General features: G+C 35.7%; 1 pseudogene; it reads left to right on the forward strand.

Annotated features, from left to right (window-relative positions):
* Positions 1-10,699: 10,699 nt before the first annotated feature.
* Positions 10,700-18,060, forward strand: LOC149568398 (GDSL esterase/lipase At2g36325-like; annotated as a pseudogene).
* Positions 18,061-18,338: the final 278 nt, after the last annotated feature.

The following is an 18,338-nucleotide window of genomic DNA, read 5'->3' on the forward strand; positions in this document are numbered from 1 at the left end:
TTGAGACCAAGATATGTAAAAATTTTGACGAGCTATCCCAGTTATTGTAAAAGATTTGCTCTCATAGGAGCCTTCTAAACTGCACAAAACTTGATTCTAAAGTGTAATTTCTCGGTGCATGAGAGTTAGGGTATCATGGAAATTTCTACCTCCACACCATTGTGTCATTCGTCACATGATTTTTTTTATACAAAACAATGGGAAGTCTCCACTGCGAAATTATGCTTTACAACTAAAATTTTGTGCAGTTTAGAAGGCTCCTATGAGAGCAAAGCCTTTGCAGTAATTGGCACAGTGCATCTAAATTTTGGTTCCGACAGGGAAGAATAAAATTAGGAAAGAATTATTTATTAGGAATGAAAGCCAATAATTTCATTTATTTTTCAAACACATAAACGTGACAAAAAAACTTACAGTCCCAATCACATCATCATAAGAGCACATATATAACTGTAATTATAACTATGTCTAAAACCAACATAATTTACAAATATCCACAATTCAAATACTATCCCTTGATGTTTTCTTTAATGCAAAGTTTTAAGTCAACTATGTTATCACCCTGGATGTAATACCAAATTGTCATTAGGCTAAAGATTGCAACAAGATTTACGATTTACAAATGCAAGGAGAACTACCCAACCAAAGTAGTAAATGACATGAAAAGTTAACAGTCTATCAATTAACAATCTAGATGAAATATTTCTAGCAATTGTACTGTACATTATAGAAACAAAACATTTCCTTAAAATTGACACCTCACCAGTTGTTCATTTGCATTTGTAATGGCTTCACAAAAGTTGAAAGCTTACAATTTGTCAAGAACAAAAAAGGCACTCGTAGTTCATCTACATCAATAAAATTAAAGTAGTTAACTATCATTTTACTTAGTCCCTATGAAAATGTAGCACTGAAATACAATATACATTGGAGTTAGGAATTTGGTTGACAACCAAAATCAATTGAATTGAAATAAGAAACTTCAAAAAAGAATCAACTAAATATGTATCTTTAAGAATATTTTGCTACTAAAAATGTTATGACTTCTTCCTTCTTGACCTTAAACTCATGACATTTTCTAGTTTTATGGGGGGAACACGATGTCTCCAACTGTTAGTTCTAAATGGCTTTCACCTTAGGTGCATAGAGTCTTTGAACTAGATAGATAAAATACACAACCATGTTGAAGACCATGGAAATAGAGGATAACATGGAAAATACCAAACAACAAGTTGGATGATGATGAAGACTACAGTGAAGGTAGAAGATCCTAGACATCATCAATTAATACCAAACTACCAAATGGAGCATACAAACTTGAAAAGATAAGACACGCCTTAAAACTAAATGAAACTCTAGAAGCTACCATCAAATGGCATGACATTGAATCATTACCAATAAATGAATACAACATAGAGAAGCTACTAGATATGGTATTTCTATTCATTTTTCAAATGAAAGAGTGCAGTAGGTATGTAACCATGACTAAGGAAAGTGCAATTTCACACCATTTTCCATGTTCTAATATGATGATAACAAATGCCCAATACCCTAATCTAACAGTATTGTAAATGATAACAAATGCTCAATACCCTCTTTCAATTAGCGCTCTTCCCTTAAATCAATATTTAATTCCAGCAATCAATCATAGGAAAATGTTTTTTTGTTATTGAAATTTGTTGGTCATTAACTCCTGCCATGGTATATGCTTTAGAAATTGCAACTACACATGCAATCCTTATTTCTCACAAATAGAAACCATTTGTTCTATTTTTTGATGTTATCTTTATTATGTAAGACTTCTGTTAAGCACATGTGCTTCACTGGAAAAACAATTATACAAGGCTTTCTACATTCAAGAATCCAAACAATAAAAGAACTTGAAAGCATGATTTTATTAGGAACTTAGCCACTTACTCATCAATGAACTGGCATAAATATAAAATAAAGTAACTCTAGCTTCTCCTACCATAGCTTATCCAATCATCATTTTCCCAGTACCCTAAGAGAAAATTAAATGTACTTTATTGTAAACAAAAATAAATTTCCAACATATAAAGAATAGAGAATAAATCAGACTGACTTATAGGAGGGCGAAATAAGAGGAGCCCTTTGCCTAGAGAGTGACACCCTTGAAAGATGTCAGGTCGCAATAGAGGCTATATGACCATTTTCGTCACACACTTTTTGGCATGCTCTAGCCCAGCTTTAGTATAATTTTGGAAAAATAAATATTAATGTTAATGGGTACATAGAAATAAACATGAATAATATTATCATCAATTCATTCAGCCATATTAAATTTACCAGTATCATCCCACTGAACATTGGGATCCTGGTCCATTATCTCATTGCTAACATGCTCATCAGACGTGGTTCCAAGTTACACAGCTTATCAGGAAGTTCACCATCAGGACCAACAAGCATTTCTAAACTGAAAATATAGGACAAAAAATAAACAACTGTTAGCATGCTTTAGACCGAAATTGCTAGAGATGGTTATTTATTTAGTTAAAATCAAAATCAATTGATCCTATTAAAAAACAATGGCTATGAGTTATTGTCAAACTACCTTCAGATTTCCAATACTTATCTTGGCACAAGATATTTTTATAACCAAGTAGTTTGAAGGATCGTGACCAGAGAAAAAAGCCCAAGAAAGCAAGGTTACCGAAGACAAGCAAAGGTAGTCTGCTATGGAATATGCATGTGGATAGAGTATTTCCAAACCTATCTGAACATTTGAACTACAAAAAGATGTTGATTATATACTTTACACTACAAAAAAATAGTATACATAGAAAAGGTTGAATAGGCACTATAGCAATATATTTAGAACTAGTCAAACATCCAAATCACCATTAAAGAAAGGAATCATACATGAATAACTCCACTACCATCTTAAGATGAAACATAGTTGTCTCATCTTTTGGCTTAGAAGAATCACTATTGTTGCCTAGCCACAAAATTATTGTAGTATTCAACTATGTTCTTCATAGCCTATAAAAGCTAACTAAGGTTTCAATGTTTATAATGACTATAGACAAAAATATAAATTAAAAAAAGCAATATTATCATAAATCTTTTTAAATGTAGAATGAAATGGTTGTAAGTATGCATTTCTACCACATGCAAATGATGCTGAGATACAGACCTCTGCAATCCAATCTCCCAAGGAATAGATAGCACCACTTATCGCCATCTTTGCCAAAAAAAGATTTGTCATAAAGCGATGTTAGAATAGTTACTAAAATGGTCATAAATTATGTTGTTATAGTAAAAGAATACTTTAACTTAAGAAAAAAACTATACAATATTAAAACATGACATCGTGCTTTAAAAACTAAAAAGGTACCTGTAATGAAGAACTTCATTTCAACTTGCTAATTGGTTGTCACTATTAACTATAAGCTTATCTTTTAAGTTTAAGCTTCACTTGGTTTTGAGAATAGTTAAATATTCTCTACTTAACAGGGCCAACCACGTGAAGGTGGAAGCTCATTTGCCCCCCTCGCCCCCAACATCACTCTAAATTCCCCATTAACATTTAATAACATTCAATTCATCTATTTTTGAAATATAAAATTCAATCATTATAATCACATGATAAAATTCATTAACACATAAAATTCATAAACAAACAACATTCATGAATAATTCATTAACAATATTCAAGAGTAAGTCATTCATGAATAATGAAATGTCACTTTACTGATTTTGTATGATATTTCCAACCTCTAATAAGATCTTTAAGATCAAACAACTAATATCACAAAGATCCACCAAATTTCTCAAGAAACCCCAAATCGGGTATGCTGAAAATAGTGCCAAAAGCTTCACAACTTCACAAATTATTAATAAATCTTAAAATAGAAATTTTTACAAAAATTTCAGCAGCATAAAAGCCTACAAAATGAAATTTACAGATCCATATAGCCTTTACACAATAGTTCACCAATGTAGGACAAAAACTATGCTCATCGGGCTCCCGAAATTAACACAAAAATGCCCGGAAACACCACAAAACACTAATAATCTATCTCAAAAGTTTAATCACGTCCCAATACATATATTCAGCTCTATTTTAACACCTTAAAGTCTGAAATACAGCAGCAACCCAAACTGATATGAAATACTCAACTGTAAACACCAAACTCATACAAAAAACACACCCGAAAACCCACAAATCTGCACTGTTCAGCACAAAGGAAAACTCTGTATGAGCATGCACATGGAATGGCTTCAAACTCCCATCCTTAGCCTTCTTGGAAACCTAAAAACTCCCATTCTTGGGTCTCCCTGGAAACCTGCAAACTCCCGTTCTTGGGTCTCCTTCTCCACAGGTTTGGCAGCCTCTGAAGAATAACAAGAATGAGCAAAAATCAAGTTCTGGAATGAGCCCAAAATGCCTCCAAAACCCCTTAAAAGAGGGCATAACTGTAACTCACGTCCAAGAGAGGTTAATGAAACATATTTTAATAATAATTTTCATTTATTAGTCCAACGGTTTCCAAAGATTAACCCCCTTTTTCCGAAATTTCACTTTCTTGGGCCTGCCTGCCTTAGAAAAGATTATTATTTTTTAATTATTTGAAAAGGGGACATGAAAAGTCCTCCCCTCTCAAACATTGCTTGTCCTCAAGCAATGGCTGAAGAATAAACCAATCAATCCACCTGGATCCCAAATGTAGTCATGAACTATACTACTACCAATTAACCCAGGCTCCTGCAATATCCTCTGCAATATGACCAAGACGAATCCATAATCAAACTGACAATTATAGCTCAACCAAACTCCAAAATCACCACTACCACAGTCAAAAATCCATGAGACACAAACTCTTAGAACATTAGAATCCAAGTAAAGTGGACAAATCAAACTGCCAACACCATAAATACCATCAACGCATCCCACTGGCCTATACAGAATGTACAATCCAACTCTGCAACAATGGTGAATGCTCTCAAATGAAACTATACCAAGTATGGAGAATCCACACACTGTACAACCCCTGCACTCAACACAACACTGTAGATCATCGACCACTGTCTCATAACCATAACTCCCATGTACCCTTGATGATGAAAAGCCATCACAAGATAAACAACAAGAAATGGAACCCAAACCAAATTTTCCTGCCATCAACTCCTCAACACAAGGATCATTTGCTAATTGATGTACATGCCCTGCAATATAATGTTGATTAAAAAAACCAACCTCAGTCAACAGCTCACCATGAACAAGTGATACAACCCACTGTGACTGATCACTAGCTAAGTCAGGAGATGTCATCGCCAAAGGAGTAGAATCAATAACAACACCTGCTAAAGCATCACTCCAAAACTCCTGCTCTAAGTCATGTATTATCAAGCTATCAACTGCAGGACCTATCGCCATGTCATGCCCATCACAACTCTCATCCTGAGGCATCAAACTCATAGTGTAATGCCAATAGAATGCGCCAATCTCAGTCAGTGGCTCAGACTGTAATCCAGATGAAACTAACTGCAATTGATCATTAACCATGTTGGAATTGACTACTATCTCTGAAAATATCACCAAGGGAGTAGTATTACTAGTAGGAAGCATGCCAACTGTCAACTCACCAACATCACACATGCTCTTTGATACATCTCTAGTCTCTGTGCCATCAGTACTAGAGGCCACCACCATGTCAAGCATACAACAATCTGCTACAAAACCCAACTCAACTGAACCTGACTCTAGTGGGAATGAACCTGATATGCCAACGTTAGTATCAAGGATGGATGCATCCCCATCTCCACTGTCTTTGAAAATCTCGGCCATGGACATCCATGGATCACCAAACACCATAGCTTGTGACTGTATAGAATCAGGTAAAGACTGTAGCCACTCTAACTCCATGGTCACCTTAGCCAAATGAAACTGTGACTCCTTGAAAGCCAACTGTGTACTCTCAAGAATCTCAGAAGTCACCTCAAGTTGCTCAGTAAGCTCACTCACCTCATCTTCCTTGGACAACAATGCATCATATGCTGTACTGCCCCACTCCATAAGATAATCTCTGTCAGCTACCAACTGCATATAATTCTATCTCAAAATCTGAATAGCCTCCCATAAAGAGTGGATCTCTGTCAAGGAAAGATAACTGCCTTCTTGCTCATCACTAGTAGGAGAACCCCATCCATAAACTGCTAACAACTGATGAGCAGCATCAAAATGCTGGCAAGTGATAGCAATGTCTCGGTCACTAACTCTTAACTGATTAGGCACATGATGGTACTGGCTTGACTGTCTCCTACAAACCTCCTCTGATGCATTATCTAAAGGAGTATCCTCAAAGTCACTAGTCTCTAGAGTATTACAATCCATACCCTATGAATTAAATCTAAAGCTCATATCAACATACAGAGTATCAAAAACATTAGCACTGCTGTCCAACTCCTCTGTACCCAAGGAAACTAAGTCTTCAAAACTGCCCACTACATCCTCCTGGATGTCATCAATGCCAATATGATCCTGGGACTCATCTGTACACACTGCCAAATATGAAATATCATCAACACATTCCAGCAAGTATGGTCGGCTAGATATATGAACAAAGCCCAACACCAGTGTATAAAAACTAATACAAACATCGGATAAGCTCCTGGCACAAGAAAAGACAACACCGTGCAATCTGCTAATCAAATCCATGGTAGCACCCAAACAATCACTGCTACCAAAAAGTGTTAATGATTTATAGTCAACTGAACCCCAAATGCCAATATAAGAATCTCGAGTCCATATCTGTAAACTAGAATTAGCTGGTAACTCAAGCAAAATCCTGACTTGAGTAATATGACCAATACCAACTAACTCCACATACCTGTCATGATGAGATAATGTAGTGACAATACTGTCTTCACACACCTTCAGCTGGTAGGATAAATCATGTGAAGTACTACTAGCCTCAACCTCATGTGACGAAGCATCTAACTGTGCCTGGTACTCTCTCTCAGAAAAGTCATGAATGCTCAATGTCTGCTCATCTACACCAGGTATCTCACCATCATGCACAACAACATCCTCATAATCATCATCCTTGAGGTCAAATCTATCTATCACTCTTTGACTAAAATCATCAAATGTAGTTACCTGATCATGACCTTGAGTAGTCATTCCATGATACCACCAATCATAGGCTGCATCTTCCAAGTGTAGAATTGCAATTTGAACAACATCACTCTCCTTCATGGGGTTAAGTGTGAAGAAGGTCTGTAATTTTTGTAGCCATGCTCTAGCTAAAATTTTATTTGTTCCATCAAAAGTAGGTGCTATAAACTTGCTTATTTTATTTTTGAGCTCTCTTCCACTTATGTCATGCTCCCTTCTGTACTCTTTCTTGGGCATCAAAGTGTTCATCATATCCACATATTCTCTAAAAGGAATTGAACTACGAAATTCATCATCTAAGCCATTATAAGTAGCTCTTGATGTAATCAAGTTACCTGTAACCTCTTCCATAGGATTAATGGCTGGATTTGGTACTGGTGGCTCATCTGCAGGCAAGAAAATAGTTTTAGTTGATTTAGATGGTGTGGATTTCAGATTTCTTGGCTCCTCTGAAGTGCTCCCTTTCTCATTAATAGATGCAACTCCTTGTAATTTTTCTGTCAATATTCGCAAAGCCTCTCTAGTTTCTGCCAAACTATCCACTGTTTGCTTCTGAGTATTTTGGATGTCTTGGAAGAATTTCTTTGCCATCTCATCTAGATCAGCCATACTTTTCCCTTCCTTGGATTTTGTACATTTACTTTCAATTGGAGGTTTGATCAAAATTTCTTTATTCTTTTCTCGCTGCAAATATCTTTTTTCTCTTTCACTTAGTTGCATGCAACCATAAATTTTGACATGCAGCTGATTAGAAGCAACATGCAACCACCAAATTCACCAAGAACTAACATGCATATGATTAAAAGTAGAATGCAAACATAAATTTTGACATGCAAGATTTGGGTAGTTATCAAAACTGACATGCAAGATCTAGGTAGTTGTCAAAACTAACATGCAAGATCTGGGTAGTTGTCAAAACTGACATGCAAGATCTGGGTAGTTGTCAAAACTGACATGCAAACTTCTACAACCACCAAATTCACCAAGAACTAACATGAAAATGATTAGAAGTAGAATGTAACCATAAATTTTAACATGCAGCTAATTAGAAGAAATATGCAACCATAAATTATGACATGCAAAATCTGGGTAGTTGTCAAAACTGACATGCAAGATCTGGGTAGTTGTCAAAACTGACCTGCAACTTCTACAAACCCTCAGGCTGGCAAGATCATGGCTCTGATACCACTGAAATGTCCCTTTACTGATTTTGTATTATATTTCCAACCTCTAATCATATCTTTAAGATCAAACAACTAATATCACAAAGATCCACCAAATTTCTCAAGAAACCCCAAATCGGGTATGCTGAAAATAGTGCCAAAAGCTTCACAACTTCACAAATTATTAATAAATCTTAAAATGGAAATTTTTATAGAAATTTCAGCAGCATAACAGCCTACAAAATGAAATTTCCAGATCCGTATAGCCTTTACACAATAGTTCACCAATGTAGGACAAAACCTATGCTCATCGGGCTCCCGAAATTAACACAAAAATGCCCGAAAACACCACAAAACACTAATAATCTATCTCAGAAGTTTAATCACATCCCAATACATATATTCAGCTCTATTTTAACACCTTAAAGTCTTAAATACAGCAGCAACCCAAACTGATATGAAATACTCAACTGTAAACACCAAACTCATACAAAAAACACACCTGAAAACCCACAAATCTGCACTGTTCAGCACAAAGGCAAACTCTGTATGAGCATGCACATGGAATGGCTTCAAAATCCCATCCTTAGCCTTCTTGGAAACCTGAAAACTCCTATTCTTGGGTCTCCCTGGAAACCTGCAAACTCCCGTTCTTGGGTCTCCTTCTCCACAGGTTTGGCAGCCTCTGAAGAATAACAAGAATGAGCAAAAATCAAGTTCTGGAATGAGCCCAAAATGCCTCCAAAACCCCTTAAAAGAGGGCATAACTGTAACTCACGTCCAAGAGAGGTTAATGAAACATATTTTAATAATAATTTTCATTTATTAGTCCAACGGTTTCCAAAGATTAACCCCCTTTTTCCGAAACTTCACTTTCTTGGGCTTGCCTGCCTTAGCAAAGATTATTATTTTTTAATTATTTGAAAAGGGGACATGACAAATAATCATATCTTTTTTTCTTCCTTGCCATTTCTTTTTTTCATACAATTTCTAAGAGGAATATCAATGTCCTCATCACCCCCCTTCTCTACTGGTTCTAACAAATGTCTCCTTCTCATCTGTTCAGGAACATCGTGAGGCCGCTGCACCAAAGGGGGGTCCACTACAATAAAAAGTACTTCATGAGTTAAATTTGCACCATTTTATATTAGTGAATTATGAGTTTTTATTTAACTAAAAGAACTATAAATCAAAAAATTAATTTAAAAGAACAAAACATAGATTTTCTTTACCTAAATGTGCGACATGATCTACCTATTGATCAGTCTAAACATCCTCTGACACTCGTTCAGCACGACATGATTCTATATCCTCAACACAAAAAGGTTACACCAAGTTCAATTAAAGATGTTAAATTATATTAATAATTACATAATTAGTTTTAAATAGCAAATGAGCACCTCCATCAATAGTACGATGCACATCAGGGGCTTCATGATGCTGCTTATGATCTATGTCACGATTAACAGGCTGCATTGCAATGTCATGCACATTATTATCAAATAAATTGTTGCTCAAGTATTCAATTTCTAATATATTTTTTGGCATATTTACCTGTGCACATGATGTAGGAGACTATTCAGTTGGGGCAATGGAAGCTTGCCATAGGTGTTTAGCCGCCGCTGCATAGCCTTGCTTGAAGGTAATTTTTTTGTGTTCTTTCGTGGCCTCTAGATTAAAATCAGCACCCTGCATTTTTTTATTAATTAACAAAATTATTTACATTTTATAAATAATTTTTCTTTGCAATTCATTTATTGCTACTTACAATGAGTGCTTTTATTTTCGAATATCCCCCAGAGCCAAGTCTGTGCTACCTAACCTTTTCTAGCCTCGCCTTTGTTGCCTTTGATGTGTCCTACAACCTATGAAAAGTTTGAAATATGTTAGATGATATAGATATAAAGATTAGTACTAATTAGTCGATTATTATATATTGGTATTAAGGTTTTAGCATAAAGTAGCATGTTCCACCAAAAATATGAAAAAAGGGAAGAAATTATAGCATCATACCTTTAATTGACATGTTTAATCATGCTATTTATCCATGATAGATCTAGAAGGTCATCAAATATGGTTGCCCACATGTCATCAATATTCTTGGTACTCTTTGTAATTGGTAATGACTAAGAATTAATTGCTTATCATATTCAAATTTTTGGATGTAATTTTAGTGTGGTTACTGATTGGAAGAAGTTTTGTTTTACTCAGCAAAACATCTCTCTACTTTTCTTGAGCTTTTAATGTAAACTCAATCTTCAAGCTTCTAATTTTGAACTCCTCCAAAAAGTCTATGAAAACTTTGCAGACATTGGTCTTGACCAAACAATTTTGATGATTTTTCCATATAAACCAAACAATCAACTTTGCTGACCGTAGATGTAGAAGGTCATGAAAAATGATTGCCAAAATGTCATTAGTCCTGTTGGTGTTTCTACCAGTTTTAATGGGTAATGATTGATAATTTCTTTTCTTATTGCAAAATTTGTATATAATTTTAGTGTGGTCATTGATTGAAGCATTGTTTTTGTAAGTATATGCAGTGGAGATGAAACAAATGCTCTTTTTATTTTTGGAGATTCATATCCAAACACTAGAAATTACTATCCTGGTATGAAAAATAGCATAGTTACTGCATGGAAATATCCATATGGTATCACTTGGCCTGGGCACCCATTAGGCAGGGTATCATTTGGTAGAATTCTTACTGATTATTTAGGTAATCTTTCTCAAAATCAATTTCTAATGATCTCAAAGGTCCATATCAGAAGTTGTTGTTCATATCAGGAACTGTTGTTGCATATTTTAGCCCAACATATTTGGATAGGCAATATAAATTGAAGTCAATTTGCCCCAAACTTTTCCATTCCTATGTACTGGGGTTTCCAAGTGCTTTACACCATCAGCTAATATAGGTATATGTTTGACTTCTCTCTAATTATATAATGATTATAAATCATGATATTGACTTCTAATTTTCTAAGTATAATAATGCTTAAGGGTCTCGTCTACAATTTTGTATATTTATATTTTGCACTGTGAACCTAGAAATTCCCCCAAATTTTATAAGATATAAAAATCCTATCAAAAAAATCTTATTGAAATTGCAGTTGGAAGGAAAGCCAAAACTTTTCAAAGTAATCAGATGAAACAAAAAAATTGTGACCCTTTAGGATTGCACTATAGGATCCTTTGAAAATCCTTTTTCAATCCATCCATATAACTCATAATTGATGCCCTCTTCAGGATACAATTATATTAAAATTGAACAAGCAATTTTCAATTTTAAAGTCTTGATATGTAGTGCCTCTCCCATTTGACTTTTGTAAGTCATCCTGATGAATGTAACCTTTCTGATCTTTTGTTGTGATGGATCATGATTGTGACCCTGAGTGGTCTACACTGTCGAGGTGTTTGGATTTATGTTGTTGTATTAGTTGCTTTGATTATGCTTTTGATTGATCTATGAGATTATGATGTGATTTTTGGTTCACTAAGGTTTGTGCCAATGGTTACCAAGATCGATGTGGTATCATGAGGTTGTTCCGTGATTATCCTGAGATGTGTGTAGAGATTGCACTATGTTCTATTACCATGCTACACTGGACTAGGTTCCTGTAGCAGTGGTTAGTCATGTTTTTGACTGTGTTCTCTTTGTGTTTTAAGTGCCTTATTAAATGCGTAAGTAATTAAATGGATTGTTCATGTGAGATTATTTGGTTATGTGTTGTAGACATTACCTTGTTATATTTCTGATTAGAGAGATAATTGTTACTCATGTTATGTTTACATTTGAGATGACCTAAGGGTCAGATGTTACTCTTTAATTCTAGTATCATAGATATTAGACTACTATGCTATTCAGTTAATCATATTGCATGATGATGCCATTTTGAGATGACAGTGTTTTTTATGATGTTATCTGGTTATCTGGTATTTGGACATACCTCTGATTGTGTTATGTGATGGATTTAATGCTATGGTTAATTACTTCATTCCTACGTTGTTATGCTTTATGCGAATGTGAGTGATGTAAATAGATTATTTTAATATAATTAAATAAATGGTTAAATTAGGTGATTTAACACATTATTGCTTCGGCTATGTTATTATATGCAATTGCACTTGATTGTGTTGTTTAGTGTGTAAGATTTATATCCCTGGCAGTGGCACATGGAGTTAGTGATTCATCTTTTCATATTTTATCAATGTCCTCCTTATATGGTCGACATATCCTTAATTAAATGTTTAATTTAAACTTTTTGATGATTATTGAATCCGAACTCATTTGCATTATGTGATTAGACCAGTAAGCGTGTTTGTGCATTTTAGAGGTTCACATTGTCACAAAAGTTGTTAAGGAGATTTATGTGTTTTTGGGTTTTCAGGCTTTTTAATTGATTTATTTTAATTTTTGGCAGCTTTTCCATAGATCAATTCCTATTTATAGGAATAGCCTGTTTTCGTTTGGGTCGATTCGGGGTTTAACTAGATTGGTTGGTTAAATACCCTAATCGATTATTCACCCAAAAAGTGAATAAGTATCCAAAAAAGAATTTAATTCCTCACTTCTCACTTTTGAATTGGAAAGTTGAAGAGTAAAACCCAAAATCCTCTTCATGAGGATTTACTATTTTGTTCGTTGTGGGAGCTACGAGCATGGGATCCTCGTGAGGTTGAGCTTGTTGGATCTAGCTCGGGGAAACCTTGGATTGCCGTGATTTTCAGTTACTTTTGCCGGATATTTATTTTATGGTTTAGATTCATGTTTTGCCCTTCTGGCTGTGAGGTAGGGCTTTCCTGTTTTATTGTTTCTGTTTGTATTTTTTGTAGCCGTTTGTGTGGAGGCTGAGAACTAGTGTTCCCCTCCGTTTTTGTATGTTAGTTCTACCTGGTTGGGCGGGTACGAACATTTTCCTATTTTCGAGAAGAGGGTTTGAGTTTTTGCACCGTTATGCTGGCCATTTTTGCATATGGTGTCCAATTTCATTTATTTTTAGATTTTTGGGGTTTTTGAACCCAAAGGCCAAATGGGTTTTAATTTTGAAGTTTTCCAAATTTTGGAATTTATACCTCATTTTGCGTGCTGCCTTGTTTTCTCAGGTTTTCTTGGCACAATGTGGATCGTGGACCTTGATGATCCGTTTGGATATCAATCATACCACTTTTGCACTTTTATGTTGCATTGGATGCGTGTTGCATCTGTACTCTCGACGTGTTCGGTTGAGTGATTTTATACCTGTTATGGTTTCTTTTGGACCTTTGCTTTGTTTCATGGACATTGGGATTCGTGTATAATCCATACTCTCGGATTGAGGCTGGTGGAGTGAGTTCATGACCCTTGGTCTTGTTGCATCATTGGGATTCGTGTAGAATCCATACTCTCAGATTGAGGTCGGTTGAGTAAGTTTATGACTTTTGGTCTTGTTGCATCATTGGGATTCGTGTAGAATCTATACTCTCGAATTGAGGCCGATTGAGTGATTTTATGATGTATGGTTTTATTGGCTTTGGGATTCATGTAAAATTCGTCCTCTTGAGTTGCTTTAAGTTGGGTGTTTGTTTTGCATTGTGTTCTCATCCTGTCCTTGTGTTATGATCTTCGTGATGGTGGTGTGCCACACACGAGTATGTGCGCGTACGTTTGTCGGAGGACTTTCGAGTCTCGACCTTCCATGTCTTTTTTGGAAGTTTTGATCATTGGGGTTGGGATGGGAGTATGCATGCTCACGGGCACTTGTTGTAGGATGAGCATGGGTAGGGTAGGGTAGCATCTGGAGGGGGCTTCTATCTTGCAGCTCGGCGTTTATGGCCATGGAGGTTGACGGAGGATATGAAATTTTAAGTAAGTGATAACTAAATTTAAATGTGTGACTGGTAATAAAATTTAAGATAATGAAAAGATCCTCATTCGTGTGATGGTTCCAAGGGAGTCCCTTGAGAGTGTTGCCACACGTGATCCGAGCTTGGGCTTTTGGATGCCAAGTGACTCGCCATGATGTCAGCCCCTACTTAGTAGCCTTTTTAGTGACTGACCAGGACCTGTACTCCTTGCATTGTCTTAGGTTCTTGGTTGTAGCCATCATATTGTCTGGCATGAGTGTTAGCCATGGATGTTCTTTTGTGTGTTTGTGGTTGGATCATTATCTCCATCAGCACGGCGGTGTGGACCTACGGGTGCCATGTGGTTGGGAGACGTAGCTACCTTCACCACTACTAGGGACCGATGTACAGAGATGATCTTGTCCTAGTGCAACCGTTGCTGGATGTTTTCACTTGGTACGTCGGGTTCTGGAGTATGCTTTCTTGTGATTTATGCTTTCATTGGAATGCTTGGATATCATGTTCAGATGATGTTAGTTTATTTGACACATTCCCTTATCATGATGTTTAGCATATGATTAGATGATGTTATTTGATTTAGTAGTATATCTATTGCTTATTGCTGTTTAGCATGTAATAGGAGATGTTATCTACTGTAGGATTATCTTATGCTTTACTACTAGCATGTTAGATTTCCTTATGCTTATACTGTTGCATGTTTTAGTAGTGACATCCCTATTATGATAGTACTGACGATCTGGTCGGTGGCTTGGGATGTTACATGCGGGGGATGGCTAGGATCCACGATGGTCTTATGATGCTATTAACGGTTGGGAGGAACCGCACACTTATTTGGTTTTTTAGTTCTAAAATGTATTTTGTTCTTTGCGATGTTTATTTCAGTATGTGCTTTTCTATTATGTTTTAGATGGTTAGATGTTCCTCTTTCCTTGCTATTAGTGCTCTCAAGTTTTCATTCCTCAATTTACGTGGATCTAGTACTCCTCGGTGTGGAGGTTTCCTTGTTTGTTTAGCTTTTTGTTTGCATTTTGTGTCGTGCTGATTTGTTTCCTCGTGCGAGATTGTATTTTCCTCACGCAAGACTATTTCTTTCTCGCGCAAAAGAATACACTTCTCGCGCGAGAATGTAAATCTTCGTGCAACACATAGAGAATCCTTGTGTGAGAATGTGAATCATCGCACGAAGCTCAGTAGTCCTTGCGCGAAGTGTGCACTTTCTCGCGTGAGAAATAGGGGTTATCTAGGCTTGTCAGATGTAAGTTCGAAAGTTGGTTTTGGATACCCTTTTGGTTTTTACTCCTTCTTGGTTCAAAACAGATTTCCTAGGGGTTTAAAATATATCATTTAAGTATAAGTTGACATATATTTAATTCCTTATACTTAAGATATATTTTAATATATGCGACGAATCTTTTAAGATAGGTTTCAGACCTCTCGCAGACAAGTTAAGGATTCTAGGAAATTTTCAAGGCTTCAAGATTTTAGGCTTAGCCAAATCTCAGGATTCTGCATTTTACCCCAGCTTGGTGTGTTGTTGATGAGTGGTCATTTCTTGTGCCCTCATCTTGTTGTGGTGGTTGTTGGCTTTTGTTCGCGTGTGTTAGTTTGGTAGTGGCGTTCAGAGATCTGTTGGTTGCTGGGATTATGGTGAAGTCTTCCATTGCAATCTTTGTGATCCCTGTATGATGTTGTCATGTGCATTCATACTTGTAAAAAAAAAATATCTTGGCTTGATTTGAATCCTTGTTTCCAAGGATCTTCGAGCAGGGCATTACATGATAACTATGACAAGTTATCTCCAGTAGTGCTTCTCTTTTATACTCTGAGCCATGGATCGTGTAGGGCCCATTTGCCGTTGCACCAAAAGCCATGACTATTAGTGAACATGGAACACCACATAATTAACCACCTGTGGGCAAGGGAGTGCATCGCATCACCCAACAATCTCCCCCTCAACGCGCATACTAGGTGCTTACGCGGGTCGGGATGGCACCGGGGAGATTTGAACCCATGACCAGGCCAAAACCAAGCTCTGATACCATTTGTAGGGCCCATTTGCTATTGCACCAAAAGCCATGACTGTTAGTGAACATGGAACACCACATAATTAACCACCTGTGGGCAGGGGAGCGCAACGCATCACCCAACAGATCGGAACAATCCTATTTCCTTAATCTATTAACATTAAAATTCTTGTCTACAAGTGCTTCTAGATTTGATTGTGTATAGTTTTTTAAGAATGGATGTTTCAAATCAAACTCTGTGCTCTATGATTGTGTATCTTTTTTCTTGTGGCCTCTTATGCTTGGTTTCATCTCTCTTATGCTTGGTACAAAATCAAATCCAAAAGGTCTTGCAAATAATTGTCATAGATTGTAAACATTGTTCTCATTGATTAAAATACTTCTTTTCTTTATGATTATATTGCCATGGTTTTAAATATACAGGTGAATGCATTTACCAGAGTTTGTGTTTTTTCTTAAATTTATGCAACCCAAATCTTAGGTCTTCCATCTCTAGTGACCTACAAGGTTCTAAAAAGTTCAAGCCATCATATACAAGCAAGGAAAGGCATAAACTTTGTAGTAGCATACAATGGGGTATTTGATACTTTTGGAGTTCCAAAGTTAAGTGTCCAAGTTGGGAATTTCAAGGATTCCATTATATCTCAAAAATATGGTTCTCATTATCTAAAGCACTCGATAACACTTCTCACTCTGAATGGAAATGATTATACTACTACAAATGTTACCACAGTGGTAAGAATAAATACCACCAAACTTGCTATGTTCTAATGATTTTTTTTGTTTCTAGATTTAATTGTGGAAGTTTTTTTAGTATCAACATTTTGGATCCACTCTGTGATCTATCACTAGGATGAAAGAATTATGTTACATCCTTCTCTCATTCTGACGATGGATCATATCTTACATCCTTCTCTCATTTTGATGATGGATCACACAGTGTGATCCATTGATACTAAAAAAACTTACACAATCAAATCCAGAAACAAAAAAGATTTTTTTGAAATAGATTGTGAAAATCTAATATTATTAATTGTCACGTTGTACTAGAATGATTCAAATGTGATTTTGAAACATATGTGATTGAGGGTTATGTTTACAGGGAACAGAGAAGTTTGTGAAGTGTTGTAGCATAGATGAAACTGCAACTCATAGAGCTATATAATCTTGACCTAAGGAATTACCTGGTATCAAATAACATGCCATTTGACTACCAACTAGGTTACTTACAGTCTGGAGTAGTATGCTTGAACACAACAATGGACTTAGTTTCCACCCAAAACAAATATATATCACAAGCCATTTCAGACCTGAGGGAACTTGAAGATGCCAACTTTATCATCCTTGATTTCTTTGCAGCCTTCTCTCATATTATCCTCAACCCATTTACATATGATAAAGACATTGATTATAGTGTAGTTAAGAATTTCAAGATTATATTTTTCATGTTTTCCTTCTAAATAGTGTATCTATTTAAGAGCCATAATTATAGGATTACATAAATACATGAGGATACTGATTGACTTATTTCTGTATTGTGTATTGAGTAGGAATCCATGAGATGAGTAGATCATGCTATTCTAGAGATGGAAACATGAATAGCACCATTGTTGGGTGTGCTGATTATGATGAACAAGGAAGAGCTCTTTTTCATTTGTGCAAGTCTCAAGAAGACTTTTTATTTTTTGATTGGTACCATCCTACTCAGAAGGGATGGCAAGTGATGATAAATCTTCACTACTCTCATTGTGGGTTTGTTCAATATGGCTTTTCTTCTCCTCTTCAATCACTAGCAGAATGGCTTTCTAAGAGGCTAGGCTTGGACTCTTATCCTCCCAAATTTTCACAGAAAAGAAAACATGGAAAAGTGAATAATAACACTAAAATTTAGATCATGAATGGTCCCTTATTCTCAATTCTTGTTTGAATTGGGGTTGGATTGATGGGATTTCAGTTTAGGGTGTAATTTTGGGGGTTAGATTGATGGGGTTTGACTTCAAGGTGAGATTTTGGATCTATTCATTTTTAGTTTTTTTTAAAAAATTAATAAAATATTTATTCGTAGTTGTTAATTTAAAAAGTTAAAAATATCTTAATAATAATATTATATAAATTAGATAAAACATTACTATATTAAGCTTTAATTCTTAAAATATTAGAGTTACATTT

Source organism: Cupressus sempervirens, chromosome 3 (assembly GCF_028749045.1).
Source record: "Cupressus sempervirens isolate cs-2001-9-10 chromosome 3, ASM2874904v1, whole genome shotgun sequence".
Lineage (NCBI taxonomy): Eukaryota > Viridiplantae > Streptophyta > Pinopsida > Cupressales > Cupressaceae > Cupressus > Cupressus sempervirens.